At 38.6% G+C, this 16500-nt stretch overlaps 1 protein-coding gene across 24 annotated transcripts in view; it reads right to left on the bottom strand.

Moving 5' to 3' along the window:
- The window catches only part of RALYL (RALY RNA binding protein like), a 714416-nt gene that overhangs the window by 126325 nt on the left and 571591 nt on the right, over positions 1-16500 (bottom strand). The window lies entirely within an intron of this gene.

Genomic DNA, 16500 nt, shown 5'->3' with positions numbered 1-16500 from the left:
AAAGCTGAGGAAAGACAGGCTCCTTCACTCCTAAGGTGAGATCTGTCTACAGTGGATTCCATTTCTCTGGAGTAAAAAGCAGCTTTCCTCTCAATTTCCTGTGATACCTTTTTGCAAGGGCTTTCATGCTCAATTGAAATTTCTGCTTAAAGCTATCATCAGACCTCTTGGTAAGTTTCATTTGCAGTTACCACCATCTGTGCTCCTAACTCCAGGGACAGCTTAATGGATGGCTGTGGTGTCAACCAAGAATCTCCGTGGCGGCTCCGGCACTCACAGTCATGACTTTTGCCACACTGGAAATTGAGGCTTCAGGGCTCATCTCCCTCACACAGGCTGTAATGCATCTTCACAACTGTGTCAGGAGGACTGAGCTGCAGTGAGAGGAATGGACGCGAAGGATAAAGAACAACCTCATGGCAAGAAAGATCATTAACCCCTGGCCGATTCTCCTGGGGGACTGGAAACGCTTACCCTAATAGCCCTGGTGGTGAGGCCCGGGGTAGGAGTAGGAGTACTTGATGCTTGGGCAAGGCAGAGTATAGAGTCTCACCCTTGCTCCACTCTTTTTTTTTTTTTTTTAATAATAAATTTATTTTTTATTGGTGTTCAATTTGCCAACATACAGAATAACACCCAGTGCTCATCCCGTCAAGTGCCCCCTCAGTGCCCGTCACACAGTCACCCCCAACCCCTGCCCTCCTCCCCTTCCACCACCCCTAGTTCGTTTCCCAGAGTTAGGAGTCTTCATATTGTGTCTCCCTTTCTGATATTTCCTACCCATTTCTTCTCCCTTCCCTTCTATTCCCTTTCACTAATTTTTATATTCCCCAAATGGATGAGACCATATAATGTTTGTCCTTCTCCGATTGACTTACTTCACTCAGCATAATACCCTCCAGTTCCATCCACATGGAAGCAAATGGTGGGTATTTGTCATTTCTAATGGCTGAGGAATATTCCATTGTATACATCTGTCTCTTTCCATTGTCTTATTTAGTTGCTTGCTAATAACTGTTGAATCCTACAGAGAAACTGTGCATCTGCCAGCAGCACAGACTGGGGAGCAGCTTATCAGTCAGAGTTATCCATTTTCCAATCCCAATCCTCCACCCTGCTTTTTGCAGCATTATGATGTCATTTACACCCCCCCCCCCAAGTCTAAATGAAGAGATCAGAGGCAATGCAGTGCTGCACAGTCTTCTGATTGGCAGTCACAATAAGTGGTACGGGGTGTGAATGGTGCTAATGGACATAAGGCGCGTACTCACAGGCCAGCTCCAGTAGGCTGACAGCAGCAGTTGGCTCTTGTCCTCACCTGCCTCCCTCACAACACCGCCCCCCCCCGCCCCCCACCCAACACACACACGCTGGCTGCAATCTGGGCCCCATAGTCTCATACCCACTCAGTTCCCAGGCACAGCCTCATCCTCTCTTTTGCCCTCTTTTTAGTAAAATTCTTGAAACTCATTCAAGCCAAGGGGTAGTTAAAGGCTGACATGGGCCTGGGAAACAACCCTTCATCTCGTGCATGTTTTGTTGAACTGTGCTGCTGCCCTCTTCCCAGTGACAAACCTGTCCAGTAGATGAACCTCCTGTCTGGGTAACCTCAACCTCTCTCAGACCCAGAGTACCCCCACCCCCCACTTAATCTTTGAAAATATTAAACCCTGGCATCAAATGTCAGGGTTGTAATGACCTCAACTGCCACATGCTGACAAAATTGTGTGATGCCAATCACCTGCCTGGAGTCCTCCATATTACCTCTTCCTGGGTTGTGCTGGAAGTTCTATGTGACTCACAGAGCTGCATCTTGGCTTCATGTTAGTCTCTCCCTCTAACTGCAGCTAGAGCTATTTTACGAGAGCTTGGGTTTATCATTCCAGGTCCGGTCTGTGTCTGGGCTGCTCCCTGAGTTAACTAGGCAGGATTGAGCCAGGACCCTAAACTTGGTGGTTACAGTCTTGTTGAAATCTCCAGCTGTCTCCACAGTGCTGAGACTGGTGGTGGTAAATCATTAGTTACCATGGACTTTGAAGACCACTTCACCGAACTGATTAATTCTTCCTGAAAATGTTTTTATCGCTGAATTTCATACTACTTAGTCTACCTCACTAGTTGTTTCTTTGGAGTCACCTTTGCTAGATGCTGACTTCAAATATTGGTATGGTCTTGAGCCCAGTCTTTGGAATTCTTCTCTTTCTCTCTCTCTCTCTCTCTAAGTATTTATTTATTCATGAGAAACACACACACACACACAGAGGCAGAGACACAAGCAGAGGGAGAAGCAGGCTCCACGTAGGGAGCCCGACGTGAGACTCAATCCTGGAACTCCAGGATCAGGTCCTGGCCCAAAGGCAGACACTCAATCGCTGAGCCACCCAGGAGTCCCCATTCTCTCTTTTTATCTTTACCCCTTTGGTGTTTGCCATCAGCTACTGTCATGGTTTTGAAGACCATCTACCCACTGATGACTCCCAAATGTATCCAGTTCAGACTGGATGTATCCAGTTCAGACCTCTCCCTGACCTCCAGATTATGTATTCGACATTTTCACTTAGATCTCTCTACTTTAATAAAAACCAAAACCCTAATCTCTACTGCCCACCTTGGCCTACTCCAATCCCTGCCATGAGTATTGCGCATCTCAATTGCAGCTTCATATGTTCAGGTGCTCAGTCCAAACCTTGGAGATTTCTAAGGGAGCTGGTCTGCTCATTATCAATTCTTTCCTTCCACCTACTAAGATCTGGAGTCTATGTCCCCTCATCTTGTATATGAATTGGCCTTATACTTGGCTCTCAGAAGGATACTGTGGCAGATGTGACACTGCAGAATTTTCATCCTAGATTTTAAGAGGATGTGCAGCTTCTTCCTCCTTCATGAGCTCCATCACTATGTAAAACTGATTAGTCAGAGGCCACTGGGCCATAATAAAGTCTAAGCTAACCACATGGACAGACCAGGTGGAAAAAGATGCTCAGTCACCATGGCTGTTCTAGCCAGCTCCAGCTGAAGTGCCAGACACGTAAGCACAGAAGCCATGTGGACATCACAAAGAGCAAGACCACTCAACCAAACCTATCCCAGCTAACTAAATGTGATAAAAATACTTTTTTTAAGACAGTAAATTTTATCTAGCAGTAGATCTTATGATCCTTGATTTTGTTCCTTCTCTCAGAGTCCACACCCAATTTGTAATTTTGTTGGCTCTACTTTCAAAATATATCCACCATATAACCACTCTTCTTATCTCAGCTATTACCACTTTGTTTGAGTCATAATCTTTTGTGTGTTTTCCCATGTTCCTCCCTTGCTCTTTCATAACCTATTCTCAACATAAAGCAAAAGTGACTATTCCAAATTTAACTGCTGTCATGGTACTCCTTCATTTAAGATCTTCCAGAGGTCCTCCATTTCATCCCGAGTTAAAGCCAAAGCACTTCAATGCTCTGTGAGGCTTTCCATGACTTGGCACCCTAATTGCATCTCTGCCTTAGCCTCTCGCCTCCTCCCAGCCCCCAGCTTTGCTTGATTCTACTCCAGAAACACTGGCCTTCCTTCTTTTTCTTAACACTTGGGTATGCTTCTGCTTTAAGGGCTTTGTGGTGCTCATCACTCTGCCCAGAATGCTTTTCCCCAGGTGAAACCTTACCTGATCATCACCTCCTTCAAGTCTTTGCTCAAATATCACCTTCTCAACCAGGTCTTCACTCACCATCTACTGAATGTCGCATCACTTCTCATCTTCCCACCCCCTATCCCTCTTGCCTTGCTTTACTTTTATCTATAACACCTCCTGCCTTCTAATGTATGCTTCATTTAATTATTTATTTTTGTTTATTATCATTTATCTCACACTTGAAGGCAAGGTCAAGGATTTTTGTCCATTTTTTTAACTAATGTATCCTCAGTGCCCAGAAAACTATCTAGTAGGTGTTTAATAATTGATAAACAATTGAATTAGTGATTCTATGTTTCCTTCTCCTCTACTAGATCCACTGAGAATCTCTAATACAGGCTGAATTTGGTAAATCTATGAGCCAGGTCTATTAATAGAGGCTTAGGGATAAGTTATCCTTCCAGGCTTGAGATGGTGTGGCTCACTCAAAATTGCTGAGATCAGAGATTCTTCTCCAAGTCTCTATCATTCCTCAAAAGAGTCTCAGGGCTGACCCCATGTGAAGTCTTTCATTTGTCTTTACCACCTCGTGCTGTCTCTACCTGTTGTCTAATAACTGCCTGCCTGCATTATGCTTCATGTATACATAAAGCTGTTCTTTCTTGCTTTCTGTTTTCTTTAGCATTACATTTAAAAAATAATGTATTTGATTTTTCAGTTAAAATGGAATGTCTAATACTACTTATTTCTTATAATCTCTTTATATTTTTTCATGTCAAGTGTTTCAACATTTTTATATTCAATTTAGTCTGTATTTTCAAATACTGATTATATAATTTTTCTTCCTAAACACTCTGAACATTAAATTTACTATCTTGAGATTAGGTAATAAAGAGTAAAGAAAAAATGAGAAAAAGACAACCTTTAGCAAATTAAGAAATTAGAAGTCACTATTTGACTTCAATTCTTCCTGAATTCTCACAATATCACAAATAATGTCTATACCCAGATGTTGGTGGATAGTTTCATTAAGAGTTGCTAAGTAATCCAGCCTCCAAATGCTATTTCACACATGATTATCTGTAATTTGTGAGTCATGCTCTATTTCTTTTTCCTTTTTTTTTCATAAATACATTCTAATATATTTACTGTACCCAGACTCATTACCCCTGGTTCTCCTGCATTGACTGATTCTCTCTGTTAAGAGTTTGCAACACAGAACCTATCCCCTCTTTTTTCTGTCATGTCCCACTCTCTGTATGTTAAGGACGTAACCTGGGCTTTATTCCAAATTATTCTGTTACCATTTGTAGCTCTCATACACTATGCCCTTTCAAAACATCAACAGCGGCAAAGTGACTGAATTACAGCTTTAAATACAAAGAGGGACCGTTATCATCAGGCAAGCACCACTGTCTTACCACTGCTTCACTATTTTGTAGTCAGAAGAACTGCCATCACTATGCATTCCTGATTACTTATTTTATTGCATCACTTAAGGGCTCATAAATTTTGACTTTTCATTTTTGGAGATTAGATGACTTCAGCTGCTCTCCCCTGCACCCTGCTCCTCACACTCCCCTCTGCACACTGAGCTCCTAATCCCATCATGGTATTGACTGACTGACAGGCTACTTCCTGCAGTTAGTCCTGGCAGTTAACTGCTTCACCACACAAGGCTGCTGGCCTGCACTGAATGTTAATGAAGTTGCCCCTTTCAGAACACCAACTTTTTGAATAACCACAGTAACTAAAGAAGTGTAGTTCCAAAGATGAAGGGCTTTATCTACTGAATTGATTTTGCACAACACTAAGCACAAAAAAAATCCTCATTGTTGCCTGTTTTGAGTGCTTTTGTGTTGTTTATCATCTACCACTGGAAAAATCTGGCTTTTAAATCTCTCTCTTTTTTCTCCCTCGGTTATAAAATTCTCATTAAAGAAAATTTGCATTAGGTATTAAAGTTACAAGAAAAATATCACCCATATCCTCACTGTCCAAAGAATTACAGCTAATATTTTGATCTCTATTTTTTTCTGCATATATTTGTTTCTTTTGTTAAATAGCTTTGGTCGTATGTTTATAAAATATATAATGTTTGTGTAATTATATGCTGTTATATATGCTGTTTATATAATTTTGCTTCTTCGTCTACTCAAGCCTGAAATTTTTCCATGTCATTATGAACACTTCGTGAGCATTCCATCTAATGGATGTTGCCATACTCATTATTGCATAATATTTTGGCTGGATCAGATTGTTCAATGTTTTAAATAAAACTGCAAAGAACATCTTAAGAATAATTTCACATATTTTTATATTGTTTAAATATTTAGAATTATTTTCTTAGTTATACTTCTGGAACTGAAATTGCTTAGTCAAAAGATATGAATATTTTTAGTTACTGGATCAACTTTGAAGGAAAAAAAGAAATAAACTTGATAATAAAGCACCTTTGCCCTTCTTTTGTTTTTGGATCAGAAAATAAAAGCACAATACCCAGAATGTTAGAAATGGGAATCAACTAAGAAATGGTTTAACTTGATGCCTTCATGTTCTAAGAAAGTTGAACTTAAAAGAGGTCCTATTGCTTAGAATCACCTAGCTGGCATGGGCAGGTACTAGCAGATACATGATGTGGTTGTAAGTTTCCTAAATTCCAATCCATTGCTCCTTCTAATGACCCCAGACGTCTTTTCACGACTGAGTGATTCTGACACAAAAGCAGAAATTTGGCCAGAGAGAGGATATTTCAGACAAATATTAAAGGATAAAATATACAACATCTCAGTTTCATTTGCAATGTAATATGCTTAACTCAAAACAAGCCCCTTGTCCTTTTATTCCACAGCAAACCTAAATGAAATCTACTTCACACTCCTTGGGTTTGGAAGAAGATCCACTAGTATCTCGAGTATTCTATTTAACAATCCCAGTAAGTTTGAATTATCAATCATGCCATCATTCCACTAGAAAGAAATTTTGAAAGTTTAATAGAGTTAATTAATTTCTAAAAGAACAAAGTTTTGTGAGAAACATTCATCATACATGGCTGACTAATAATCTAGTGAGACTATGCTGTCTTTTTCTGCCCTCATCTTTCTAGACCTCAAAAAAAAAAAAAAAAAAAAAGAGGCACTCAAGCTTTGCTTTTAGCACTTATAACTCAATTGGAAGAATTATTCTTGCATTTAGTTTATTAATTTTTATAAGAAAATTTGTGGACCGATTTCTAATTAATATATTTAAAGCCAACCAAAGCTAACAAATTTCCCTTTTTTTAGTGTGCAACCTTGCTCATAATTAAAACCTCAAAAAATTTTTCTCTAACTCTTCATTTTCTATTATTTTAGAATTTGTGTTTTTTTGAAATGCAATTGACCAAATACATTTTACAAAGATAATAAAATCAGATACTTTTATAAAATAATTATATGTGATTTAAAAATCACATTGTAGGGGATCCCTGGGTGGCGCAGCGGTTTGGCGCCTGCCTTTGGCCCAGGGCGTGATCCTGGAGACCCGGGATCGAATCCCATGTCGGGCTCCCGGTGCATGGAGCCTGCTTCTCCCTCTGCCTGTGTCTCTGCCTCTCTCTCTCTCTCTCTGTGACTATCATAAATAAATAAAAATAAATAAATAAATAAATAAAATAAATAAAATAAAAATCACATTGTAAAAGTGAGAAAAGATGATAGAAGAAAGAAAGCTGTTTGGCTTCTTACGAATCCAATCATTCCATCTAGATTATGAATATTCATTTCATCTTTTCTCCTCTCCCCATTTTTTTTTTAATGCTCAGACATTCTTCTACGTCATGACACTTCTCTTATTACTATTTTTTTCTTATTTAGAAGATAAGCAGTCAGTATGGTCACAAAGCATTCCTGTATGTGAGATGGGAAAGTTTCAGCAAAAGCCCTGTACTTCAGAGGAGCAATCCGTGAGGTGGTACAAATCAAGTCCGTAAATATCACTTTCAACTGAACTTTAAGAAAAATGAGATAAAACCCTTGAAATTTAAAACTCCCTCTTGAAAATTAGGGAAAATATTCCCCTCCTTCCTTTTTCTTTGAGTATTTACTTTAGAAAATGTGTCATTGTAGACTTTCTTCCCTCTTTGGTACATAAATCTCTTTAAAAACTAAATAGGTCTTTATGACTTAGGTATTTTTTTTTTTTTTTTTTGGAGACATAGGAGCCATGTTTTGAGATGTTTTGAGGACATCTCTTTGAAATGTAAACATCAAAGGAGATAGCATCCCTATCTTTCAGTTTCTGTGGGAGTGTAGGAGTCTAACTTAGGTGTTCCAGGTTGCAAAACTACCTGTCATAAAGATATGAGAAGTTTAATTTTCATCTGGATAAAGCCAGATTAGTTAATGCAAATGGTCACCTCAGTTACCAGGTGAATTTACAATGAACTACACATGACACATGATGTTTTTATGTCCTCTTACCCAAGGATTAGTTATTGTTTATCTTGAGAACATGTATAGGATGGGTTATATCTGCTTTTCTATATTAAAGAGTGAGATTTCTTTCTGTCTTTGTGAACCCTTAACAGATTACTTATGATACGCATCACATTCTGGGTACTTATTCAATAAGAAAAGCTGTTTCCTTCGTCACTGTCTTTGTAGAAAGGATTTCTGCGTTGGGAAAAGATTTTGGTTTTCACTATATTAATAACAGTGTAAGGAGAGGGTACCACTCCCACACTAAAGATTTTTAAGTCTTTAATTTTGTTTAAAAATAAGACTTCAGGGATGCCTGGTAGCTCAGTGGTGGAGTATCTGCCTTCTACTCAGGTTGTAATCCTGGGGTCCTGGGATCAAGTCCCACATCAGGTTCCCCACAGGGATCCTGTTTCTCCCTCTGACTATGTCTCTGCCTCTCTCTGTGTCTCTCATAAATAAATAAATAAAATCTTAAAAAAAATAAGACTTTAGATGCATTTCAATTTCTTTCATGGTCCTTCCATGTAGTCTTGTGGAAAAGGAAGAAACATATCCTGGAATTGTGAACTTAATGTGTAGATTGAGACAACAGATGAGATATGAGCCCTCAGTGGGCAAAAAAGGAATGAAATAACTTTCTGAAACAAAAAACAACCAACTTAAATAATCTTAGGTTGGAATCTTAAGGCCCCAAATTCTCTACCCAGGACTATACTAAAAAAACAGGTCACGGGATCTAAAAATAATGACCAAATAAATAAAATGATGAAAACAAACAAAGTCAACACTGACCGTGAAGACACTCCATTTAGTGAACAAGAAGGACATTCTCTTTTAGAAGATAAAATCCAGAAAGCACCTTTCTCCCAGTCAGGGAGCACTTACACATTGACCCAGGAATGTGAAATGACCATCATCCTCCTACGCTTCCTGGGGACTAGTGGTATTTCTGTTGGCGCTCTAACCTTAATACGCCATCATGTAAAGCAAGAACACAAACATAGCGAGACACAAAGAACATATAGCATAAAAGTCCGTAACACTTGAGTCCTGCTGATAAGGAGGCTTTGGTTCAAGAGAAAACCCTGTTTTCACAAATGATAGAAAGCAACTATTTTAGGACAGACTGCAGCTTCTAAAGTACAGTACAGTTGCCAGGTACAAGAAAAGAGTTGCACGTCTTCATTTGTACCTTCAAGCTATGAGGAAGAGGTGAAATTTCAGCCCCTTCTAGCCCATGCTAAGTTTATCGTTCCTTTTCCATTTCTCCCCATATTAGAAGAGTATTAAATAACAGGTCAAGAGGCTCTCATGTAAAGGATCATAAAAAACTAGGGATCCCTGGGTGGCGCAGCGGTTTAGCGCCACCTGTAGCCCAGGGCCTGATCCTGGAGACCGGGGATCGAATCCCACATCGGGCTCCCGGTGCATGGAGCCTGCTTCTCCCTCTGCCTGTGTCTCTGCCTCTCTCTCTCTCTCTGTGACTATCATAAATAAATAAAAATTAAAAAAAAAGATTAAAAAAAATAAAATAAAATCTTTAAAAAAACAAACAAACAAACAAAAAAAACCAAGCATGGTCTTTCTCTTCCAGTCCTTGGGGCTGAATATATAAGCCAACCAAAGGGGTCAGTCCACTCTTGCTTTCTATCTCTTCCTTGTATGCAGCTAATACGGGTAATTTGAATCCGGACTGCTCTGGACATCTAGCTATTTTGGACCATCACTCTTTTTTCAGTTTTATGCGATTTGTCACAAGATGGTAAACTGCCTTGGGAGAAGCAGAAAAAAGTCCGTGTGGCTCACTCTTGGTTTTTATTGAGTGACTTCACAAGGAAAGTTCCATTAGTTTAAAAATACTGTGTGCGCATGAATGTGTGTGTTTATTGTATAACTAGTACTGAAGGTACTACCATGCTGTTTAGATTTTTTATATATGATATGTTTATCTGAGAAGAGAGAGTTAGCAAAAAATGGTTTCTTATCACAACTTGGAGTACTTGCTTTTAATAGATGGTTACATACATTACTATGCAAGCCCTCTTTGCCTTGACTGCCCGGAATCTTGTAGCTAAGTCTGATGCCCACTTCTTACTATTGCATAAGATTTCTAAGTATAATTTGCTTGATCCTATCTGACACACCCAACTCCTAATTCCCTAATTCTTGATTCTTATGATTTACCTTTTTTTAAAATGGGCTGCATGGTTTGGTTTCCTTTGATTTTATCATAAATTACCTCAAATCAAACAAATAGAACCATACTCTTTCAAAAAGCAAAGCCTTAGAGATGGATTCTCTGTGTTAAGAAATTGTACCATGCAGTCTCCCTTTACTGTTACCACGTTCTTTCCATATGCAAGAAGATATTTATTCATGGATATTTATGCGTTAAAAACGTCACAGAAGACTGCAAATAGGCCATTCCTTAACCTAGCAGAGAACTGCCTGTAGCAGTACTATTTTAATGGGTATAGTGTCAGCATTTCTCCAAACATTTTAAATTAAAGGGTTTATAAATTACATTTGCTTAGTGTTGAAATATGAGGGACATACTCTAAGTAAATGTAATATTTTTTTCCCCAAAAATATCATTTTAGGCAGTTATAGAAAATGTTAACCTGTTTGGCTGACTGTATGAATTTTAGCAACATTATCGTAGCTCAAGGCTCATTTATTTTATTATTACTTTTTTATTTTTTTACTCAGGGCTCATTTAAAATAACTTCTTAAAATACTTTATTATAGACCTTTTTCTTTGAACAAACATAATAATGAGAATAACTAAAATTTGTAGAGCATCTACAATAGTTCCAGATTACTTAAGTATATCGTCTCTGAGGAAACTTTCTTCCTTCAAGCAGCTGAATAGGAGATGGAGTTCAAATCACTGATACGGCTAAGCCAATTTTAGGATGCAGACCAGTTTGACACTCTTTCCATCCAACATACTCATATAAAACATTTGCACATTTTAAAATCATCTTCAAAGTGAGTATTTGGGACCTTTTCTGGTTCTACAGTATTTCATGTTCTCTTGATAGGTGTAAATTAAAGAGAAGTCACCTTCAATTACCCAGATGTATGGGTATTCAGCTTGGAGTTTTAGAAGTGGATCTTTTTATTTTCTCTTGTGGATATTGGCCACCACACTTTTGTATGCCAGTCATTTGATTGCCCGAGATTGAATTAGGAGCTAATTGACCATGATTAGACCCAGCAACAACTTACTTTCAAACTGAACCTTGTGGACGTGTCAGTGTTGGGGCTTGTGCCCATTCCAGAAGGACAGGGTTCATCATCACAGACGGTGGGAGTTAACTGTCCTTCCCCCTGTCCTCCTCAAATTCTGTTTATTTTATTTTATTTTTTTAAAATATTTTATTTATTCATGAGAGACACACACAGAGACAGAAAGAGAGGCAGCGACACAGGCAGAAGGAGAGGCAGGCTCCATGCAGGGAGCCCGATGTGGGACTCGATCCTGGGTCTCCAGGATCATACCCTGGGCTGAAGGCAGCACTAAACCACTGAGCTACCCAGGCTGCCCTCAAATTCTGTTTAAATGGAATTAAATAGAGTCCATTCCTAGATGGCTTTCTGAGTGGGCCCACCTGACCAGGTAAGTGAAATGGAAGCCTTTACCAGTGTGAAGGGAGCACTGACACTAGACATACTAAGCTTCTGAAAATGAAAATGTATGTGTATTATCCCTTGACATTATAGAAGGAGACAGAAAAATAAATAAAATAATCAATAGCTAATTGGCAAACATTCCTTAGCAAACAGAGAAAGTCAATGAAGTGGAGATGTGCAGGCTGCTTTTCCTCCATATTGATTTTTGCTATTTAGCATTAGCTGAAATTAGCTGCTATTGCTAATTTCATTTCAATTGCCAAGGTCCTAGGGAACATTCTGGGTCACCTGAGGGTCCCCCTTTCCCATGATGTGACAGTCACCATGCGGGATGACAACAGAATTTACATAGGTCAAGTGGTAAACAGTCAGAAATATTTTGCTATAGAGTCATCTTACTAGGCCCAGGCTCTGAAAGTGTTTTGGTCATTGAACTTCCTATGATAATAACCTGCATTCATGGTTATCGCCACGGTGATGGTCTTAAATTTTTTTTTTTTTTTTTTTTTTTTATTTATGATAGTCACAGAGAGAGAGAGAGAGAGAGGCAGAGACACAGGCAGAGGGAGAAGCAGGCTCCATGCACCGGGAGCCCGATGTGGGATTCGATCCCGGGTCTCCAGGATCGCGCCCTGGGCCAAAGGCAGGCGCCAAACCGCTGCGCCACCCAGGGATCCCTGGTCTTAAAAGAGTGATACTACAGAGGTCACCCTGTGACAATCTTAAGGAGTCCTAAAGTCACTTGCAGTGACAAGCTTGATTTCCACGGTCATCTCTGTGAGGTGGGAAGGCTGCTATGAAAGACATTTGTATGATCATATTTGGCATAAAACCATATTTGGTAATGATACCTAGTAATATCATCCATGCAATGAGTGGGATGAAGCTTCATTTCATGTGTCTTACTGAGCAGTGCTCCCTGTGACTGGGAGGGCTGCCTCTAGGTGCGTGAAAACCTGTACTTGGTCAGCTCTGATAAATAGTATCTTTGTTCTCTGGTTGTCAGCCTTACTCACATCAGAGAGGAAAGGTCTGTCTCCTTTACAAGCAGAAACAAAACCATCACACAATTCTCATTTAGCTATTATTTAGCATTAATTGGAACTTGGCATGCTGGGAAACTCACTTCCCGGGGGGGAAGAATTTTATTTTAGAGCACCATAGACACTGTGTAATGTACACAGCACATGTGAAGCAGAAATTTATTAAAAGTTACAATATTTTCCCTAGAGAATGGATTTGCTATTCACCATTAGGACTAGGTCCAATATTTATGGCATGTTCACAAATGATTAATTATGTTTCATTTACAAATAGCCTCTAATGGGAGACATTTTTATTGCAAGTGCTATTTTAATGAATTGTCTGTCTTTATGAATTCATGTCCAAGACTTAAATAATTTCTTTTGCTTCCTTTCCCCAAACTTATGCCTGAGCCTACTGTTGCTTATCAGATATTTCCTATTTCTTCTATCAGACTCATCTGATAATCCCCTCAGTTGTCCAAGCTGGAAATCTTGGATGCGTCTGTGACTCTCACCCATCCCTCCATCCCATTTTCAATTGCACATCATTTTCAAATGGGTCCTTGTTGCTTGTAGAATAAAATCCAAATCTCCTTAATCTGATAAGCAGGCATATTAAAATCCTGATAGCCTGAGCTGCCACAGCATTCCAGTTATCTTTTCTTCACCAAGTGAACTATACTAGTTCTCGGCATGAGATGTTCTTTTTTTTTTTCTGTGCCAATTACCCTGTTCACATTTTCTTTGCCCATCATGCCCTTCTTTCTTTTTGTCTAGTGAGTGACTACCTGCCTCTTTAGAAGCCGGCTCAGGTGTCACCCAGGCTTTTCACTCCTAGGCAGGATCATTAACTCTCTCCCCCTAGGCAGGATCAGTAACGCATTTATTTTCTCATAGACCTGAATGTATACTTTATTTATGTTCCTTATTTATATGTATGTCTAACTCATGAATCACAGCAAATATTTGAAGGCTTCAGTATGTTTTAAATTTTTTTGTGTGTGTCTTTCATGTATACCGTGTTAATTTAGCACATGATAAATGCTTGGTGAAGGTTGTTTGGCTAAACTGAAAATCTTATTAAAAGAAGTAACAAAGTGGGACACCTGGGTGGCTCAGGGGTTGAGTGTCTGCCTTCGGCTCAGGGTGTGATCCCAGAGTTCTGGGATTGAGTCCCACATCAGGCTCCCTGCAGGGAGCCTGCTTCTCCCTCTGCCTATATCTCTGCCTCTCTGTGTCTCTCATGAATAAATAAAATCTTAAACAAAAAAGAAGTAACAAAGCAAAGTAATGCCTTAGTGTGTATTCCTTGTAATTAGTACTTTGTGGTTGGTGATGGAGACAAAATGGAGACAGGTGAAGGAGAAAGTCTGATAGAGAATCATACACTTCCCCAACAGAGTAAATAGATATAGCGACATAGCAGTTTAGAGCACAAAGGTCTTTCAGAAGTTACTAATAACCAGAAAAATAATTTACTTTTATTTCATTTGTTCTCTTCCTGCCTTGTAGCCTTGGCATTATCTATGTCACTTGCCTTGAAAAGCAGCCACCATAGTACCTAAGCCATAGTGGACACACAATAAACATGTCCTGTATGAATGAATGAATAAACAAATGGAGAAATGTAATTATTCCAGCTCTTTCATTTCACAGATGAGGAAAACAGACCCAGGATACAAAGAAAAGGAAAGCAGAAACAATCTCTTTTCAAACTGCTACCATAGTCTCTGCAATAACCTAGGTGCTTTTGCCTCAATTATTTAATTTTACCCTTTGGAGAAAATTATACAACCATTATATGAGATAAAGAACTTGAAGCTCAAAACCTATGCCCTATGATCACAGAAATTGTTTGCAACCATTGTCCTTATACTACGTCTAGTGTAAAGTCTTCCCTTTGCCACCTGCTGGCATGATTTTCATGGATAGAAATATAACTGATTATTGGTTTTGGTGGGCAGGAATCTCTGCTTTTTAATAATATCTATCATTTAGATAGTAGCAGGTGAGTAAATATGGGGAGCTGCGATCTTGTGGCAAGATCATTATAACTGAAGACTGAAAACCACAGTTCAGTTCCTAATCTTGTTATTTTAGTTGGGGTGAGTCCTTTAATGTCTTGGAAACTTCGTTTTTTCATTTATAATGCAAGGCATATAATACCAACCTTGTGGAGTTCTGTGGTGAACAGATGAATACTGACTATGAAAACACAGTTTGCCCACATAAAAAGAAGGTATTACTATTATGAAGCTTATGTAAGAATGAGAAGGTGTGTATAAAAGGGCTTTCTCAGCTCTCTTTTGTTCTCTTTGTTACAGCTTTGTAATTTCACGACATCCTGGCCTTCATTTATGTAAACAGATGAAAACAGGATAAATAAGCATTTTTCCACTAATGTGATTTGTATACAATATATCAGATTAAATGAGCTTCTGCTTCTGATTCGTTTGAATTCACAATTCAATATAATTTAGCAATAGAGAAATAATAGTTAAAAAGACATCTGTTTCTTGTCATAAGCTTCTATTCTCATAAGGAAATCAAAACAGTCCAAGAACAGAGAAAATGCGAAAATTAACATTACTGCACTGTGGTAACTCTTTGATGAGAAAAAAAAGCCACTGATAGTTTGTTTTGTTAATTTTTGAAAATTCGACTTTTCAAATGTTCCGCATTAGCAGCAGTTCTGCATATACACTTCAAAATGAATCTGATCGAAAAAAGAACTTGCATTTGCCCATTTAATTAGTATTATCCTTTACCTCAAACAATGTACAGAAAGTATCACTTGCCTTTGGTGGTGACTTCATTTCTGACCTTTAACATCAATACTGCCTTATGGTCACTTATCAAATTTGTTAAGACCTGCACCTTTCCACTTTTATGTAAAACTTAAGTGAAAGTTAAATAAATTCACACAGTAAAAATAATAAGAGCAATTAAGACATATTTTCAATATATCCTTTAGGATCTCTGATACATTAGAGGGCTCTGGGGTGTTAGGCATGAACAGGACCTTGAAACTCATCTAATTCTGACCCTTTTATTTCATGTTTGGGAAATGAGGCTGTGAGTGGCTAAAAAAAAAGAGATATGCTAGTTCTCAGAGAACAAAGACAAAAAAACAGCTCCAAGCTACCTTTTGAATACTCTTCTTACTGTAGTATATCAGAATATAATCAATTTTGACAAGTATAACTCAATATTTCCTTACCCAAATAATATCAAGGAGGGGCCTTGCTCATCACTTACATTGGCTCTTTGGATTTGGACACTGATGGAAGGAAGATACGTATCTGGGAGAAGACTAAATAAATTTGATGATGGGAGACCTCAATAGCTTGGAACAATTGGTGAAGCATAACAAAAGGGAATTTAACAGAGAGAGGTATAAAATCCCCACTTAACAATATGAAAACCACTGACAAAGGTTCATTAAGTGGGACACATGGCTTAGCAGCAGAACTTTTTTTCTCCAAAAATGGATGTTTTTAAAGAACTAAACGTTCTATGAATTTACTCTTGTCTTCTTTCCCAAAGGAACTGAATTTTACTTAACAGGACAAAAGTTTACACGGAACAATAAAGATGCCAAATACCGTCTAATCTTATCCCCCTAGAATTGAGATTATGGGTGTGGACACTGAAAAACTGGGCACGCAGAGGGGGAAAGACCAGAACGCTAAATATTAAAAGATACTGACCTTTCCACCATTTTGTCAGGTGGAGTTATGAGGGAATTTTATTAAGT

Source organism: Canis lupus, chromosome 29 (assembly GCF_011100685.1).
Source record: "Canis lupus familiaris isolate Mischka breed German Shepherd chromosome 29, alternate assembly UU_Cfam_GSD_1.0, whole genome shotgun sequence".
In the NCBI taxonomy this organism is placed as follows: Eukaryota; Metazoa; Chordata; class Mammalia; order Carnivora; family Canidae; genus Canis; species Canis lupus.
This window is presented reverse-complemented; position numbering and strand designations above follow the sequence as displayed.